The sequence below is a fragment of the Eleutherodactylus coqui genome, chromosome 2, assembly GCF_035609145.1.
Source record: "Eleutherodactylus coqui strain aEleCoq1 chromosome 2, aEleCoq1.hap1, whole genome shotgun sequence".
NCBI lineage: Eukaryota > Metazoa > Chordata > Amphibia > Anura > Eleutherodactylidae > Eleutherodactylus > Eleutherodactylus coqui.
Window position 1 is genome coordinate 322,024,871 of NC_089838.1, and position 16,148 is coordinate 322,041,018.

Consider the following 16,148-nt stretch of genomic DNA (forward strand, 5'->3'; position numbering starts at 1 on the left):
GCAAGGATCTGGAGTAGATCATCTTTATGAGGGTAGGCCAGAGTTACCCAGTATCCCAGTTGAGACGCCTGGTAAAAATCATGAAGGTTAGGGAGACCGATCCCTCCTTCCGCGCCTCTCCTCATCAGCAAACTGCCGGCTAGCCGTGGTCTCCTCCCCCTCCACACAAATCCCGAGAAGGCAGAATTAAGGCACTTAAAGAAGGATCTCGGTAGGAAGATAGGTAGCATACGTATCTTATATAATATTATTGGCAAGATGTATGATTTTATTATATTCTTCCTGCCAAACCATGAGGCCAGTGGGACGTCATAAGACCCTAGCAGATTCTTCACCTGAACTAACAGGGGAGCGAAGTTAGCTCTGTAAAGGTCCTCTGCTTTTTTAGTGAGCTTCACACCCAAATAGTCAATTGAAGTATTGGACCATGAAAAGGGGGAATTTGCTCTCAAAATATCATAGCGGGCCGAGGGAATGGAGACGTTCAGAATTACCGATTTCGAGAAATTGACCTTAAAATTAGATATGTGACCAAACTCCTCTAATTGTTCCGCGAGCCTTGTCAAGCCCTCTTCTGGATTTGTGACCAGGAACACTATGTCATCGGCATATGCTGCCGTATCAAGACATTTATTCCCGACCTTTAAGCCAGTTATAGCCGAGTCCTGCCTGATTCTCCGTAGGAGGGGTTCAAGGGCCAGTATGAAGAGGGTCGGCGACAGGGGGCAGCCTTGACGCGTGCCGTTCTTGATGTCGAAGGGAGGGGAGAGTACCTCATTTATCCTGAGACGTGCATACGGTTGGGTATAGAGGGAGAATATCGCTGCGATAAATTCTCCCGGGAAATTAAAATGGCGTAGTACCCCTTCCATGTATCTCCAATCAACCCTATCAAAGGCCTTTTCGGCGTCCGTGCCTACTAGTGCCAAGGGTATTTTGTGTGACTGTGCGTACCGTGCAGCGTGTAGGAGTCTGAGGCAGTTGTCCCTCCCCTCCCTTCCCCTCATAAAGCCTGCCTGCTCCCCATCAATCAGGCTGGTCATAAAGCCGCCCATCCTTTCGGCGAGGAGTTTCGCCCAGAGCTTCATGTCCAGATTGATCAAGGATATCGGGCGGTAGCTACCGCACGATTCCAGGTCTTTGTTCTCTTTAGGGATCAGGGTGATGTGGGCCTCAAGGGACTGTTTAGGGAGAGGTGATCCCTTCAACAAGTCGTTGAAAAGGTCAGTAAGTTTGGGTATTAGGATGGTTTGGAAGGTCTTATAATAGTGAATGGTGAACCCATCCGGGCCTGGGCTTTTATTCGGCGGGCAGGATGCTATTAATTTCTGAATCTCCGATTGGGTAACCGGAGCGGTCAGAGAAGATGTATCTGCTGGGTTTAGCCTGGGGAGGTTCGCCTGCCCCAAGAACTGGTCTATTAATTGTCTGGCGTCTTCCTGTCCGCCCGGGTCAGAGTTGGCTTTCAAATTGTATAGCTTAGAATAAAAGGCCTGGAATTCTTTTGCTATGTCGGGCGAGGCAGTTACCACTTGGCCCTTTTCAGATTTTATTGATTTGATTAGATTTTTCGTCTTAGCTTTTTTAATAACAGACGACATGTACCTACTGCCCTTGTTCCCTTGCGCGAAGATAATGTGTTTAAGGTGAAGCTGTTTCTTGTTAAATCTAGCGTCCAGGCGGCGTTTTAACTCTGCCCTAAGGGTTGCAAGGCTTTCCAAATTAAGTTTAGTTTGAGAGAGCTTGGTCACTAATTCCAACTTGGCAATCTCGATCAGTATCCCATCTATCTCTTTCTGTAGGCGCTTTTTCACACGGGTGCCCAGTGCGATCAGCATGCCACGCATGTAGGCTTTGTGGGCCTCCCAGGTCACCGGAATCGAGGTGTCCCCGACGCTATTTAAGAGAAAGTATTCCTCTAGCGCATTGTTTAGGAGGTCTCTGTCCTCCAGTGACTCTAATATGGAGGCATTCATTCTCCATCTCCATTCCCTCGGTACCTGGTGTGTGGGGCGTAAGACTACGTGCACTGGCGCATGATCCGAGATCGTGATCGTATCGATTTCTGCCCTCTCGAGAGTCGCAAGGAGGGCGGAGGAGACAAAGATATAGTCCAACCTCTGAAACGAGGAGTGGACTGAGGAGTAATGGGAGAAATCCTTCGTCGAGGGGTGAAGAAGACGCCAGGCGTCCACCACCCCCAAACCAAGCAGGCACTTCCCTAATTTCTTTAGCTTGCTCTGTGAGATCTGGGAGCGTCCCACTGAGGAGTCTAGGAGCGGGTTGATCGTGACGTTGAAATCTCCTGCAATCAGTAGTTGGCCCACCGCAAAGTGTTGCAGAGTCTCTAATTGCTGCAACAGCCACTGGATCTGATTAGCATTTGGGGCATATAAATTGGCCAATGTGACCTTTACGTTATTCAATGTTCCTTTCAGGAAAAGTACTCTGCCCTCTCCGTCACTATATTGGGCTTCTACTATTAATCTTACATCTTTATGTACGTAAACTGAGACTCCCTTTGACGCTGAGGAGGGGTGGGTGCTATGGAAAGCTTGGGAAAAGTACTTCCCTGGTAGATTAAATGTTCTGTCTCCCTTAAAATGTGACTCTTGAATGAAGAGGATTTTCGTGCCATACCTTTTGGTGAGCAGAGCTGTGTTATGTCTTTTAGCCGGTGAGTTTAGTCCTCTCACATTGAAAGAGGTGAGCCGGAGGTCCCCCATGGCACCCGACCTGTATAGAGAAGGAAATAGAAAATGTGACTACACACAAAGTTTAAGAGAAATACTACTGCAACCTGGTACTATTGATGGTACACTGTACCAGGGATCCCCTGACAGGTTCTAATGTATAGTACTAATGGGAACCAAGGGAGGGGTGAGGACACACAGGGAACGAAAAAAGAAGGGGGGGGGGGGGATAAGAGTACAGGGGCAGACAAAAGCGTCCGCGAGTTAAACAAGTAGTACCTTGGGAGGGGGGAGGGTGCAAAGTGACCCTAGTCCCCCACCAAGATGAGGGCGTACTACTGGGGGGGTCTGTTAAGTTACTGGCACCACCGGTGTAGTGGAGTACTCAACACAGCCTGGTCTGACAGGCACTAACGCCGGCCTCTCCGACTGTTTATGGGGTTAAAACGTGGAAATAGAGTGGGTATCTCATAAAGTGGACCTGGTGCAGAGCACTCTGAATCAAGGGTCACAGATGGGCCACCGCTGAAGGTGCAAACTTAACACGAAAAAGTTCAACAAACTGTGGAAACTGGAGACGTGGGTCCAGGGTGGGGCTCGTCGGTCCTGTTTTTCAGGCGTAACGCGCCGCCTGAGGGGACTCGGTCCAAGGGTAGTCCGTGCCGCCTGCTACGGAGTGTGTTGTGTCCGCTGTGAGGACAAATAAATGTCTCTTTCAAAGATGGACAATGCTCCATAGTACTCCATAGAACTCGCCGCAGCAACCTGCGGGTGATGGCAGCGTAAACCCTCCAGACATGACCCCAGCGACCTCCACCCAACTAGCGGGACTAAATAGCCGAGACTCCTTCCTTCGTGTTTTATCCAGGGAGATCCTCTTTAGGCCTTTTCTTTTTCTCCCTGGGTGACTTGGAACCACCGGAGGCCTGCTCTCTCCCAAGATGCTCCAGTGGGAGGAAGCGGGGGAGATCCGGCAGCGGCTGCCAGCAGGGGAGGTCAATAGGTTCGATCCCCAACAGCCGCCAGACCCCCCCCAGATCCTCCTGTGAACGGATATTAATCCTTTTATTTTTAAGGGAGAATCCGAGCCCGAACGGGAAGAGCCAGGCATATTTTATTTGTCTCTCTTTAAGGATTTCCAGTAGCGGGCGCATGAGACGGCGCTTAGCCAGGGTAGAAGGCGCCAAGTCTTGATATAAAGAGAGAGTAGTGTCCGCATATGAAAGGGATCTGTGAGTGCGGGCAGCCCTTAGTATGGCGAGAGTGTCAGGGAAGGCGAGGAGCTTACAAATTATGTCCCGTGGGGGCTCCGCATCGCCTGGAGGGGGTCGCAGGGCCCTGTGAATTCTCTCAATTAAGATAGAATCGGCTCTCTCCGCGCCCAGGAGCGATCCAAAGATTTCCTTAGCCACTTTAGGGAGGGAGTCACCTGAAAAGGTTTCTGGAAGGCCTTTGATGCGCAGATTATTCCGTCTACTCCTATTCTCAAAGTCCTCTTGCATCAGGAGGACTCTATTTAGATGCATCTGCTGGTCTTTCAGGGCCTGCTCCAGTTGCTGCGCGTGCGAAATAACCGCTGAAGAAGAGGATTCTAAGTCATCTAGTCTGTGCCCCATTAACCTGCACTCTTCTTTGATCTCAGCGAGATCCGCGCTGATGGGGCGCAGGGCCTGCGAGATCAGTTTTCTCATGAAACCCTTGGATATGGTTTCGCAGTCTTCACCCTCCGAGGAGTCTCCCTCCCCTTCCCCCTTACTGTTAGACGCGATGAGCTCCCTCGCCGGCGCCATCTTGGAGGGAGGCCGCGGCGAGTGAGCGCTCTTCTCCTTGAAGAAGCGCTGCATGTCCGGTTGTAATTTCGCCGGTCGGGGGGTCCCCTGGTGCTCCACGCTCCTGTCCCTTGAGGTTTTCCCCATTTTGGCGCTTGTTAGCTGCTGATGAGAGGCTTAGGCGGTGCCGTTAGGACGGAGCGCTTCCCTCACACGGCCATCTTGCTCAGCGTCCAGGCCACGCCCCCACCCAAGTCTTTTTAACATGTGTTGCTGCTTAGCCCAATTCCTCCAATTCTGTATGTGCTTTTTTTCATTTTTCTTGCCCAGATGTATTTACATTTTTTCCTTGTTAAATACCATTCTGTTAGTCGCTGCCCACTGTCCAAGCTTTTCTAGATCTTTTTGAATATTCTCTCTCTCTTCCCTAGTGTTAGCTATCCCTCCTAGCTTTGTGTTGTCCGCAAATTTGATCAGTTTCCCATCAATCTCCTCCTCCAGCTCATTTATAAAAATGTTGAACAACACTAGGCCTAAGACAGAGCCTTGTGGTACCGCACGTGATACATTCTTCCACTTGGATGTGCAGCCATTTATGACTCTTTGAGTATGATCACTCAGCCAGTTGTGAATCCACCTAACAGTTGCCTTGTCAATCCGTATTTGGTCATTTTTTTCAATAAATATGGTATGAGATACTTTGTCAAATGCTTTACTAAGGTCAAGATATACTATATCCCTATATGATTTCCCTCATCAACCCAGTCGGTGATTCTGTCATAGAAGGAAATTACATTCATCTGGCATGCCTTGTTTGTCACAAACCCATGCTGGCTCTGGTTAATCACTCCATTCTTATCCAAGTACTTGCATACATGCTGTTTAATAATTTGCTCAAAGATATTTCCTGGTATAGAAGTCAGGCTCACAGGCCTGTAGTTTACTGGATCCACCTTCTTCCCTTTTTTGAAGATAGGGACACCATTTGCCTTTTTCCAATATTCTGGGACTTCACCTGTTCTCTAGGAATTTTCAAAGATTATGACGAGTGGTTCAGCAATTACCTTCGCCGCTTCCTTTAGTATCCTAGGATGTAATTCATCTGGACCTTGAGACTTAAATTCATGTAAGTTAGCTATGTGTTCCTTCACCATCTCTCTGCCTATAGATAGCCTGGATTCATTTATTCCCCCAATAGCACAGGGAAGAGCAGCTGATGTTACATTAACTTAAAAGGAATTTTTAACCAATTCACCATTTTCATCCTGTAAACATCCTATAGCATCTTTGACTTTTCTTTCCCGTTTGACCCTCAAAATCCTTTTTATTGCTTTTGGCCTCTGTTGCAAGCCTCAATTCATTATTAGCTTTAGCTTTTCTGACACTTACCCTACAGTTTCTGCAGACCCCATTATATTCTTCTTTAGATATTTTTCCCTCTTTCCATTTGATAAACATGTTTCTCTTTATTTTTAACATGTGTGCACGTTCTGTGTTCATCCATCCTGGTCTCTTTAAATGCTTCCCATTCTTCCTTCTTTTAGGGATTGTTACCGATTGTGCTTTGAGAATCTCATTTCACAATATTTCCAATTCTTATTGAACATTTCTGTCCTTAAGAAAATCAATCTATGCACATGGTACATAGTGAGCCACAGGCACATAACAAGGCCCATGGTACATAGCGAGCCACAGGCACATAGCAGGGCACACGGCACATAACAAGGCACATGGTACATAAGGTTTGGTTTTATTTCACAAAAATGTTTCATTTACTCCACAGATATGTGCATCAGCAGAATTCCAAATGGCTTTCAAGACTTCTATGATGCAGTGGTTGACCCGAACGAGGGACTGGTTTGTGTATCTCATTGCAATCCAAATTCTAAGAAATTTACAAATTGTCACGAGGGAAGCTGTCAGCTCGTGAACATCACCGGCCCACGTTGCCTGTAAGTAACTTCTGAAATGGATTGTTTGATGCTCACTTGGCCTAAATGTATTATTCAGCAACTGACCGCCTGACTCTAACTACAGTATGTACTTTGCGCTTTCTTTTTGCCACCTGCTTTATTCGCCTATATTGGACAGAACACAAACCAAAACAACCATAAAATATTTACCACCGTCTAGAATATTGTAGAGCTATGAGTCAATATAAGCTCTTGGATCATCTTCGTAAAGAGGTGCTGTCATCTACTTTTAGCCCTGTAAACTAAGCCCATGGGCTCAAATTAGATGGCCCGCTGAGTCTTAGGATATCAGTTTTATACTTACCTTCCCCAATGTTCCTCCTTTGTCAGCGCTCAAACCGGATGCTGGATGCATTGAGCGGCATGCTAAGTAGTTTTTCCTCTCCATTCATAGAATACACTCGAGTGGTGGTCTGAGTGCTGACCAAAGGGGAAAGGGAATTATAACATTTACATCCCTGGACTCAGTGGGCCAGTTACTTTGAGCCCATCAGCTTAGTTTACAGGGCGTAAAGTAGCTGACACATACCCTTTAAGTACTGTTCAGCTATCTTTTTCAGGCTTTAGCTAGGGTGACGGTCCATGTGGAATCTCTAATGGTTGTGTTGCAAAATTCTTGCATGCTCTACAACCTTCTCTATCCATCCACCTTGTCCGACACCCCAATACTCATGAAGCCTTCAAAAGTTGTCTCAAAAAATCCAATACTATATACAGTTTATACTACATTGTCTGTAGTTTTTTAGTACCACCAAAGTCATTTACCCCCTAATTACAGGATAGCGAATAAATGACTGATTGCTAAAGGTCTGACCACTGGGACCCTCAGATATCCTGGGACTGACACCCTGGAATGATGTACGGAAATGGAGTAGCAATGTGCATGCATGACCACAACTCTAATCCCTTCTGTGCATCAATCTCTACCTGTCTCATAGAAGTGAATGGAGTGGTGGGCATCTCCATCACAGCTCCATTCACATGGGGGCACTGTTCTGTGAATTTCTAGGGGTCCCAGTAATTGGACTACCCAGGAAAGAGAAATGTATTCCTTTTCCTGGACAGATGGTGAATATCTTTAGTGATAAAATCCCTTTTATGATTAGTTTTTTACAACGGTCATTGAATAAAAAGGGCATTTTATTTTATTTTTTTAATAGCCATTCTTTGTTATTTTACAAAACCCTTTCTTGAACATCTGTCTGTGGCAGACCTGAGGCTATTGTTAGGTTCTGAAATCCCATCGCAAACCATCACCAAGCTGTCAAATGGACAGAAGGACCCCCGTTCTCTGAAAATACTTGTCACAGTCACTATTAGCCCATTGCAATTCAATTTTGGATTCAGGGTTTCCTAGGGGGCTTTCTCTTTCTGCCATTAAACAATGGCGCTGTCTGCTGGCTAGAGCCAGTACTGCAGCATGGGACAAGCTAAAGAGGCCCCCGACAACAGAGCGGCCAGTAATAAACAGTAAGAATACCCTAGCGGACGTCTTCCAACATCGGAGCTGTACAGCCTTCAATCAAGAATGTCTTGAGACGTCAGATAGTGGATTTGAAAGGGTTATTGGACTTCTAAGGAAGTAAATGCCAAAACTGGAAGTTTCTCTGATCAAGGTCATTAGAGTAGGAGCTCAAGACACCTGAGCACCTGATCAACGTAGCATAAGCCGCAAATGGCTTATTCAGTTCCACCCCCACAACACCATGCACAATGGAATAACGCCCCTTGGTTGCCGCTGTGGAAGTACATATTGGAGGCAAGGTACAGTACAGATGAAGAGTCTTCTTGAGGGTTGTGGTAGTTATCTGTCATCTGAATCCCATCTATATTATTCCCATTCACCTAATATATATGACTTATATTGTCTCCCGATGTCATCTTTTTCTCTAGATGTCCAAGAACCGACCTGTACATCTATGCCTCGCCTTACTGTAGTGGGCAGATACTAAAGTCAGGACTCTATGGAGGGATCGGTGCAATCATCGCTGTCCTGCTGATTATAATTTGCGTTGTGTTGGTTCTTATGTTCAGAAAGAAAAATGCCAAAAAACGGTGAGTGTGACATTCGGGAAGAAATACTAGATTTTCAGCATTGAATTAAAAAACAAAAAGCTTACAAGTTGTGCATTTCAGAATGTGGAGAACTGTTACCAATGAGATCTTGTTGGGTCGTAGGAATCACATGACTGAATAAGTCAAACCTCAGTGATTGATTACTACAAACTTCATCCAGAGTTGGGTGGAGTTTCCTATTGACAGTGCTATGGTCTGGTTCTTGAGATACCCAGCTGGATGACACAATTCACCTATAGCATTCCCTTTCCCACAACTTCAGTTAGGGTTGAAGTAGCCAGTTGGTCCCAGGATTTAGTTGACCCTAGTCGGTCTGTTAATTGATTCCCTGGATAGCTTCAAGTAGGAGTTGAGCTATACACAATGAAAATAGCTGCAAGTACTGAAGCCCACTAGAAACTTAGCTGAAGAGTAGGACAGAGGGGGACATATGTTCTAAAATGTAGTTAAGCACACTAGTAATCAATGATGAAGGTCAGGCGGAATTGGGTATGCGGTAGAGAAGTAAATTTGAGCATTATCCATTTTAAAGGGAAACCCTAGGAGATGATTTCCCAGTATGATGATCATTATGGAGCCCCTCACCCTTATGCTGAAGTGCTGGTAACCAATATTTATATGAACTATTAGTATTTCTCATCCTGAATTCCATAGTAAAAAAGAAAAAGGTTACCTGTCCAAAAAAAGGTTACTGGAAGAGAGATACCTGCCCTAAAATATAAGTAATACACAGTGTCCATTCACATTAATACATTGTCTGTAATTCATGGCAAGAGATCCAAATTGTAATCATTCTCAAATGTGGGCAAAAGATGAGGATCCCAAACACAGGATCCCCATAATTAAATCAGAATCCCCTATCCTGTGGATATTGGCTGATCAGTCATGGTCTCACCGCTGAGACCCCTACCCAAGAACGTCCTCCTCACTGCGGGATTACTGCACCTCCCCCACAGTGGGGAAAAGACTGAATAGAGTGCCGGTTGTACAAACACACTAGTACTCTATTCACTGTCAATGGGACTTCAGAGACAACCAAACGGGTGCTGCTCGGCTCTTTGCATCAGCCCCATTGAAATTAATTGAGTACTGACCATGCATGTTCTGCTACTGCTCCATTCTCAGTAAAATCACTGCAGGAAGTAACCCACAGAGGATAGCAGAATGGGGCAGGGAGTCATTTGCAATTGTGGTACAACCGTTTTAAATGCTCAAACATTTTATTTAGTAGTTTTTTGGGTTTATGCCATCCTTTTAGGGATCCTTATGCAAATGATGATGCAGGAATTTGGTATAATAACGTGGAAGACACGTGGCAAGCTGACCGTGGAATCACCAACATGGGCAACAATTCAGATTTCGAATATCAAGGTAAGTCACCTTATATTCTGATTCTATGCTAAAATGGGTCTCTCTTTTGTCCTCTAGAGGTGAGGGGGGTAAAAGTCTGGGATCCATACTCTTGCTATAATCCTTGTCTAATGTGATTAGAACAACAGATTTAAGAAGTTTTTCTTTGTAGCCACAACAGTTTGTACTTACCGGTTAGATGACTAGACTTGGTTTGCTTTAAGGGTGGTCATAGTCTAGTTGACAACTTTTTAAGTACGTTGTCTTTAAATATTCTCAAGATGAACGTAAACCTCGAGCTGGAGGCTGTCAATGAAATCATCCCAACCATTTTTTCATCTTCTCGTTTTCCTCTGCAGATATTTCCTTGAGCACCTTTCCATCCAACAGGGAGAATTTTAAGCCTAATTTGAAAACTATAGATACCAAACTAGAGGTGAGTTTATTGGTCAATGAATTTTCTTAATTTTATCAAGTAGTTCTCTAGTCTCAACGCTCTTCATTACTGATGAGCAAACTTTGGAAAACTTCAGTTCGGCCGATCTGCAAAACTTCGACTTAGTTCTTATTAGTTTGAACTGAATGGAACTTGACCAATACTAAAAAAAACTGGTGTATAAACACTGTCTAAGAGCCATAAAAGACCTTCATAACACTCTTAGGTTACCTAGGAGTGTATCAAAGTACCTTTGCATGAATGAAGAAAAAAGAAAGAAAAAGTAGAAAAAAAGGAAAGGAAGGTAAAAAAAGGAAAATGAAGAAAAGGGAAAAATACTTTTTCCTTCTTCTTCATTTTATGTCTTCTCCTTTTTCCTTATTTTTCTGTTTTCTTCTTTTAGCGGGTTCAGCCTAGACAAACCACCCAAGGTTCAGGTTTGAACCGCACCAAACTTTTAGCAAAGTTCAATCCAAAAAAGTGTTCCACTCTTTTGGTTGACTCAACGCTACTCTTTATTTTAAGGGCCTTTTTTAGAGAGAGTGAACCAGTGAAGGTGGAGAAAACAAACAAAAGGGTGCTCACAGGGTTAATACGTATAGCAAAGAAGCTAAAGGGGCTCACCTTCTGTGGTTGTGCCTTCTATAATGTCCGTAAGCCTAAGACCGGGCTCACATGAGTCGGTCAGGTTCCGGCTGTGAGCCCGGCTGATAACCCTGCGTGACACCCTTAACTGTACTGTGGATGACCGCGTGGGCTCGCAGGCAGTCATGCGCAACACAGTTTATTTTCATTGTTTGTAGTTCCCACGCTATTGTTTAGTGATAAAGCGGGCAACTGCAGTCCATACGCAACATTAACTGCATATGGGCTGCAGGTCAGATGCCTCCATGTACATTAATGAGATTGTTTATTGACATCAATGGAGACCGTCCACATGGATTCCATGGTAAATTAGAGCATGCTGGGACTTTCTTCCACTTGTGGAACATGCAATCCATTTCCATGAGTGTGAAGGAAAATTTGAAAATGCATACCTTTCAATGGCCGCGTTTTACCGTACAAAGTCCACACAAACGCAGATCACGGAATCTGCAATTCAGATCTGCTTGTGTGAGACTGGCCTAAGGCATACGGAAAGGAAGAGTTTTCATGACAAAGCCCCTGGTAGTACATCAATTGAACTTAAAAAAAAGTCGGCACTACAATGTTTGACCGGTATACCTGCAGTGTTCTGCATTCAGAGCAAACCCATTGCACATTAATAGTTGAAAACTCACCAAATGTTTCCATGTCCTTTATTATTTCATAGCCTTAAAGTTCACGTGTCGCTTTAGCAAAACAAAGATGGTGGCAGCCATTCTTCTACCAACACTCACTTTCCACAGCCACCCGTACATCCTTATTGTTTCATCTCCTTATCTAAACATTTTTGGCTGACCTTTTCTCGAATACTCATCTAAATTTCTCTTTTTCTGCCTAGATCAAGATCCAAAGACCAGAGGTCTCTCTTATCTAAAGTGACCTTCAGAGCAATACGGGAATGGAGTCTGAGATAACTTCATCTAAATATCTACCTTATACTTTAGGAACAAACTATATTACAGTGCAATACCCGGAACTGAACTGGTCCAGAGTGTAATACGGAGTCAGTTTGGTTCACCAGAAGACAACCTCAATCGGAGAGGACTTTGGAACCAATCAGTCTACATTCTAAGCCTATTTCTTATTGGTTGATCCACAAATAAAATATAAGATCTTATTGATGACATATCCTGTGTGTACAACAATGAAAACAGACATGACAATATTATTAAAAGTGGGCATGCACATAATCTGTATGGATGGAGGGTGGGTCTTTTCCTCTGGTGGGCCCAAGGAACCTGAAACCGAGTATAGCAATATCAATACGTCTGAAGACTCTACTACTCGTTTTATAACTGTAAATAGACTAGGGGAAATTTTACAACCAAAATGCCTTCTCCAATGAAGTCTTATGTGAGTGTTAGAGCAAGGCATCAGTCCATCGATGTCTTGAACTATGTTGCTATAGATCTCCATTAGCCAACCCAACAGAAATGGTTATTTCACAGTTCCTTCCGTATTTATATGTTGGATGACCATTACATTGATTCACACATTGTGCCAACAGCATTGAGTTGGTAAAACATTAAGTTTTATGCTAATCTTTACACTATTGGATATTAGAAACTAATTATGATGGTTTGGTGGCCATCAGGACCAATGTCCATCATAAATCAATAGATTGAATCATTCCTCCATTGTGTGTTCTGCCTGTAGTATACTCGTGGACATTATTTTGCCTTCTGGCCTTCTCTCATATACTGGGCCGTCCTAAATCATCCCTTCTGCTGCCGTCATTTTATACCCTTTTATTTATACCTTTTTATGATTATTTAAACGTTTAATGTATTTGGTTTTAATATTCTTTATATTAAAGAAAGATACAAAAATATGTTATCTGTCAAATATTGTAAACCCAGAGCTTATCATGTGTCCTATATAGGATTAGAAATAAAGAAAAAAAGAAATAACATGTGAATTTTATTTCATGTGTTGATCAGAATCCTGGTTTTATTCTTTAAATTAGTCATGTATGTGATATAGAGACTTTAGGCTGACGGACATTTTGTGTGTGCCAGGCCCTAGCTGTGTCTCAGCGTTTATTTTATGTTATGGTTGTATGGCGGCCATTGTGTGTAGTTAGCTAGCATTTGTAATTTGTCAGGACTCTGGGAAAGCTGAATGAAATCAATGTCCTAATTCCCCCCTTTCTTCCTTGCAGCTGTCCAATGTCTTTTGATGTACAGGAAACCCTTTGTTCCAGTAGCAATCAAACTAGCTAGTGACAGGGGAATGCTAATTTGACCCCCTGCCGGAGTGGATTGACACCTTAGACAGGTGCCATAATTTTCCCTGCAATTCACATCAGAAGGAAATCTTTTAATAAAGGATATTTGGTCCTGTGAAGGTCCCAGTCCAATATGAATTATATTTTCAGAATTGGGCGGGGCAACTGAATAAAACGAATCAACACACATTGAGACCCAAGGCCCAGATCACCCTGAATGGCATTTCTTCGTACCTGGGTCTAATTTACGTATCATGCTTAGTATCTACTATATGGATTGGAAAATTCCTGATATTAAACATGACGGCCATATCTTTCCCATTTCCATTCCCCGGGAAATATGGCAGAAATATTAAATTGGGTTTCTTACAGATCCTCCCTGCATATACTCAACCCACCTTGATGACATCAGGAGAAGGCCGGTGGGAGTGTGGTTCTGCAAAGGCTTTAAAACTAAGTGGATTCTTTATTCAAATTGTCAATCCACAGAGATATGCTGTGGCATATAGACGGCCCCCTTTGCTTCTGGTTCTCTATGACAATCAGAACATTGGACCAATATCCAAATCTGGTAACTTTCTGTTAATTTCTTCCTGTTTACTTTAAAATACTGTCCTGTTGTGTATTTTCTTTTTCGCCTGTGTAACAATTAGAGATGAGCGAGCATACTCGTCGGAGCTTGATGCTCGTTCGAGTATTAGGGTGCTCGAGATGCTCGTTACTCGAGACGAGCACCACGCGGTACTCGTCTCGATTAAACGAGCACTGACCATTGAATTCAATGGAGCCGGCAATACAACCGGCTCCATTGAAAGCAATGGGCTGCCGGCGATCGTGGGATGAATTGTCGGGAAGGGCTTAAATATATACGCCCTTCCCTGCAATTCATCCAAAATTTGTAAAAATAAAAAAAAAATAGTTCAGCGCGGCTGGCCTGCAGTGGGTGTGAAGGGGGTGTGAGTCAGACATGCCCCTGATTGGCTCAGCGCTGAGCCAATCAGAGGCAAATCTCACTCACACCCATTCATGAATGGGTGAGTGAGTGTTGCCTCTGATTGGCTCAGCGCAGCTCTCAGCAGTTCAGCACCACAGTGCAGGGACAGCAGGAGAACACGCGGCTGTGCCCCGGCAGCTGAAGGGAGGTGAGCATCTATTTTTTTTTGTTTTTTAAATCACTTTTAATTCATTTCCAGGGAATGGCTTATATGTAAAGTCCTTCCCTGAAAAAGAATTCAGATGTGCCAGTGGACCATTGTCTTCAATGGAGTCGCCGGCAGCAGCAGCGGCTCCATTGAAGAGAATGCCTGCATTTTTATTCTTTTTTACACTCAAATCTTTCTTTTTTAGGTAAGGGTTTATGTTTTTAAGCCCTTCCCGAAAATTCATCCCGCGCTCGCCGGCAGCCCATTGCTTTCAATGGAGCTGGCTGTATTGCCGGCTCCATTGAATTCAATGGGCTAACATTGTTCTTCTCTGCCACAGCTGTTACAGATGTGGCAGAGGAGAACGATCTTTATGCTGACAGTGCGGGGGGGGGGGGGGGGGTCTCACTCTTGCCACTATTGTGGCTTAATAGTGAGTCCTCGGAGCCCGAAATGCAGCCCTGCATGTTGCTCCTCGCCTGCTCTATCCATTTCTGTGTTTTTTACATGACTTTGGTGATTTGCTAAGATTTTCACAAATGAAAACCTTAGCGGAGCACCAGTCATATACAAAAATGCTCGCGTCGCCCATTGACTTCAATGGGGTTCGTTACTCGAAACGAACTCTCGAGCATCACTGAACGTTCGACTCGAGTAACGAGCACCCGAGCATTTTGGTGCTCGCTCATCTCTAGTAACAATCTTTTTTTTTTGTATCTTTTGTATCTATATTTTGCTAGACCTTTTCTAGAATAAATCTACAATTTATTAGTTAAGCCTTGTCTGTTTTAAAACGACTCATAAACTCTGCAGATTGTGTTTATAATTCATAAGTCTGGGTCCTAGTTTACCTGTAACAAACTAGTGGTGGCAGCATTTGTTTGTTTGTGTGGGTATTTATTATGGCAAAAATGTATGTCCGTTTAAGGACCGCTAAGTGAACCTGTGAATGACGTCATATGACACACGACGTCATATGACGGAGGAATTAAATGACAGTGCCCACACAGTTATAGGTTCAGCAAAGAATTCCTACCTGATGGTCATCAGGCAGCTTTATTTATAGCCCCAATACATTGGGTGTGTCACTGGTTATTGGACAGTTAACTTTGCAAGGTTATTGGTTAGTTTACAATTCATCATTTCATAGGTCAATTTAATTTAATTGGTTACATATCATTTTTTTAGTATAGTTTCTAAATTCCAAGAAATATCATAGATCAGTGGACAGTTCTCAACCCAACCTCTCATTGGTCAATTGATTTTACTCATTGGATATATTCTTATCCTTCATTTGCATCCCTTCAAGAAACTTTTAAGTCGCAGTGAATAACATCTTGACAGAGTTCTAAGAGGCCAAGTGTAGAACATGTACTTATCTTATATCACCATATGACTCCTAGTACATAGACAAGTTTAGACAAGTTGTTTTCTGTTTATTTGACAGTGTCTGCCATGGCACAGTTTAAAATCATACAATATATATGTATATATTAATTATCCATAATTGAATATCTTCCTTTACAGTATTGCAAAGTCCTGAGTCGCTAGAATGGATGAGATGGTGATTTGTGCTTCCGTTCTGCATGTGGCAGGGCCCCGGGAAAGCTGGATACAAACCAGCCTATATTCTAACGACATAAAGCTTGCAATCCTGCTAGAATGATCGATCGTGGTTTTGCTGTGATGGTTGGTAGTTGGAAGTGCGCTCATACTAGTCGATCCATGAGTAATCAGGGACAGAGGCGGGATCAATAGGTATCGTCCCCTCTCCTCTCTCCTCCTGTATGTGACAAATTGGTGGCAGCAGTGGGATATTTAAAACATTCATGCCAGA